This window comes from Arvicola amphibius, chromosome X (assembly GCF_903992535.2).
Source record: "Arvicola amphibius chromosome X, mArvAmp1.2, whole genome shotgun sequence".
Taxonomy (NCBI): Eukaryota; Metazoa; Chordata; class Mammalia; order Rodentia; family Cricetidae; genus Arvicola; species Arvicola amphibius.
The window spans coordinates 134,886,551-134,890,828 of NC_052065.1; positions in this window are offsets into that span (position 1 = coordinate 134,886,551).

Genomic DNA, 4,278 nt, shown 5'->3' on the forward strand with positions numbered 1-4,278 from the left:
TCTAATATCATCTCTCTATTTGGTTTCTTTTCAAAGTATATACATCTTCCACCTTATAAAGTGTATCACCAGCATAAAGAACATTTTTTTCTGATTCCCAGACCCTAAGATTGTGTCAAGTTCTAACATCCACATAGCAAGATGAATGATTTTGTGTGGGAACCCTAAGCTCTGGAAGGGTGAAGGTCTTGAGTTAAAAGGATGTGGTCTGGACTTTAACTGCAACTAGAGGAATTGGACGAAGAAGCATCCTCTTTCTGAGACCCTGAGAGAAGATGTTTCTATAGAAATGGAGGTAGGATAAAAGAGTATAGTCAAATATATGTGACATGAAAGCAAAATGGGAGAAAGTACCTATGGAGCGGGAGAGTTGGGGAAGAGGAATGAGGAAAAAGTTTCCCCTTTGTTTTTTGTTTCTTTTTAATTTAGAATGCACTAAATGGATTTTAATGGGGGCACTTTCATACCTGAATTCATTATGTTTTGTGTTTCTTCATCTCTCTTCCCTAACTTCTAGAAAATTTCTATTTTCACACTTAGAAATTATGTTCTCAGTGAGAATTTCAATACTTCCTCATACATCTTTGTTGCAATAGGCTGCTAGTTTATTTCTGGCTGTTTGGCAGCTCAGCCCTGAGAGAATCACACAGAAACTGGATTAATTAAATCACTGCTTGGCCCGTTAGCTCTAGCTTCTTATTGCCTAACTGTTACATCTAATTTAACCCATTTCTATTAATCTATGCATCACCATGAGGCTGTGGTTTACCAGATAAAGTTCCGGCATCTGTCTCCAGCAGGGCTACATGGCGTCTCTCTTACTCTACCTCCTTTCTCCTAGCATTCAGTTTAGTTTTCCCTGCCTACCTATGTTTTGCCCTATCAACAGGCCAGAGCAGTTTCTTTATTCACCAATGGTATTCACAGCATATAGAGGGGAATCCCACATCACCTCCCCTTTTCTGTTTAAATGAAAGTGAAAGTTTTAACTTTAACATAGTAAAATTATATATAACAAAACAGGTATCAAGCAATAAATATAGTTACAATAATTATATCTACTTTATCTTTCATCATAACTAAGGAAAACTATAACTATCAATTCTTCAACTCCATCAAAGACTCCAGAAGGATATAATATTGCCTAAGTAAACAATAACTTTATTGTCCAAAACTCTGGAAATGACAGAAACATCTTACTGCCTGGACAGTCACCCAAAGTTATTCTGTATTGTTGGGACATCCATCTTCAGCCTACAGGCCCATAGTGTCTGGAAGACTTTTCCATGAAGCAGGAAATTTCAAAAACAGTTCCGCCTATATTGGCAGTTTGTCAGCCACTTTCTTCTGTGTCCTGCAGAATATCTGACAAACTCTTTCATGAAGAAGGCACCCTGAAGGACTGTCTCACCTTTAAGCAAGTCCAGCAGTCATCTTTCTTTGGGTCCTGCATATACAGTTTATCAAGCAGTCCAGGCAAGAGCAGTTTCTTGCCCAAATATCTAACCAACTCCATAAGAAGCCTCTTCAATGCCCATCTTCCTCTTGAAGTAGATTAGTGCTGCTGGGAGCAGATGTGTCTCACTGTAATGAAAAGTCTTAAATTCTTAAAAACACTTTAAATGCCATATTCTGTACTCTTTGAAAGATTTGAAGAATCCCTATCCATCTTAAATACATTTCTGTACATTGAGAAAATCTAACTAAAATGACTGCAAGCTTGACTATTATAGATGACTATCTATTAACCTATACTTCTTAATTACACATTACATTTTTAAATGATTTAAAAGATCAGAAATACACACACAGTATAACAAAATTAACCTTAAATTTGTATCAATTAACCAAGATCCATACCAATGCAAATCTCTATAGCATATCCCCATTTAAATGTAAAGAAACATTTGAAAACAATATTTGGGAATATGGGCATAGTTCTGTCCAAACTTCTTTCTGATGTTTATTGGGAAAAGTAATTTTTGTGGGGATGTTCAAAGCAACCTTTCAGGGGATCTTGGTCCATCAAACCATATTAATCTGGAAGTAATCTACAGGTCCTCATCTTCTGTGGAAACAAAAAAAAAAGAACCTCTTTTCCAAAGCAACATATCCTTAGACCCATATTTTGAATTCAAGAAACCTTTAAAATATATATGTTGGTTTAGCTTAGCAGCCCATACAATGAAATTGCTCTCTGTTCCTAGCTCCTTCATAGTCAAAAAATTTAAAAAAAAACACAATAATATACATAATACAGACTCTCTGTGTATTTTCCATTTTTACATGGCTTATTTTACTTTCCTGTCTCTTTAAAGACTTTACCATTTTTTACTTCTTTTTATAACAGTCTATATTCTTTTCCTTCTCTGTTCCAAGCCTACCTACATTTTTTAAACACACTGTGACCCATTTAGAGGTCATTTATTTCTGAATTCATCCTCTTCTGTATCTGTAATTTTTTACTGTTCATGAACAGTTCTTAAAATGCTAAGTGCTTCTTAAAAATTTAATCTGCAGCATTACTAAGGTATATACAGCACTTTCCACTTGCCCCTCCCAGTCCAGCATGCTGAGTTGTCCACGGCCTCTGAGAGCCCTGCCCATTGCCCCAGTTCCAAGTATGCAGTGTGCTTATGATGAGCCATTAAGCAGTTTGTAACATGCTGTTTACAAACCCCATTTAAATGCTCAGCCTCCTGAAAGAGCCAGAGGTCACACTGGTAGCACAGCCCAGAAAACTGACATTTCAAAGCCACACAGCTTTTCTTTTCTGCTACCGCTGAGTCAGGAAAACCTCTCTTAAAGGAGCTGTGGCACTCCACCAGCAAACAGCTGTGTTAAACTCTGTATTTTTTGTGTATGAAATTCCTTTTCAAGCCCTCTCAGGTTTTAAGTGGATTTTAGTTGGCCACATGGGCACCAATTTGTTGGAGGAGGCCACTTGTTTTGTTCCTGGCTGCTTGGCCCCAAAATAATCACACAGAAACTATGTTATTTAGATCATTGCTTGGTCCATGAGCTCTAGCTTCTTATTGACTAACTCTTACATCTTAATATAACCTATCTCCATTAATCTGTGTATTGCCATGTGGTAGTTGCTTACCAGCAAAGTTTTGGCATGTCTGACTCTGGCCATGGCTCCATGGCTTCTCCTTGACTCTGTCTCCTCCTTTCTCCCAGCATTCAGCTTACTTTTCCCCACCTACCTCTATTCCCTGTACAGGTCCAAGACAGTTTCTTTATTAACCAATGGTATTCACAGCATACAGAGGGGAATCCCACATCACATATTCTAGGGAAAGGTTGGTTTCCCTACACAGCCAGGAATGGTTAAGGTTTTCTGAAGTTCTGTAGGACCATGATTCAATCTTTTCAAGGAATTTGGTTGAAAACTTGCCTTTAATTCCTCTGCCCTTAGAGTAAGCACTGGGAGAACAGAAGGGAGGAAAGGTAGTGGCATAGTCAAAAGCAGCTTTTCATGGGAGTAAAAAAATCAAATGACAATACTAAAGTTAGACACGAAGAATCACTTTTATTATAAATCAACTATTTTCAGGTATTTTCAATTTCAAAGAATGAAACTAAGCAGATATTTTAGAAATCGATGAGGTCAGACTTCTCATACAACAAAGTGTTTTTAAGTATGCACATACCATACCATTCTTGCACAGAAGATATAGTCAAATGCTATTACTCATTTATCTTATAGTGATATTGATTTTGAGATATGAACTTTAGCTTTTTATGATGAGAGGGTCTTAGTGTGAAACCTAGGCTGCCTCAGCTTCCCAAGTAATGGGTTACAGTCTTCCATCACATTGGTTCATTTTATATTTTCTCTGTCCTACTTGTTCTTTCTTTTTCATTAATATAGTGTGTGTGTGGAACTTTAGCTTTTTAAATATAAGTCATGGACCATGTCTATTTATTTATTAGATAATATGGAGCCACTGAACTCCTTTCCAAAGTTGTTACAGGTTTAAGCTGAAATTTGTTGGACAGGGGACACTTGTTGGTTCCTGGCTGCCCAGCTAGCTTAGACCCAAAATAATAACACAGAAACTGTATTAATTAAATCACTGCTTGGCCAATTAGCTCTAGCTTCTTATTGGCTAACTCTTACATATGAATTTATCCCATTTCTATTAATCTGTGTACTGCCATGTGACAGTGGTTTACCAACTAAAGTTCCAGTATGTCTGACTCTGGCAGCGGCTTCATGGCTTCTCTCTGACTCCGCCCTTCTTTCTCCCAGCATTCTCTTTAGTATTCCCT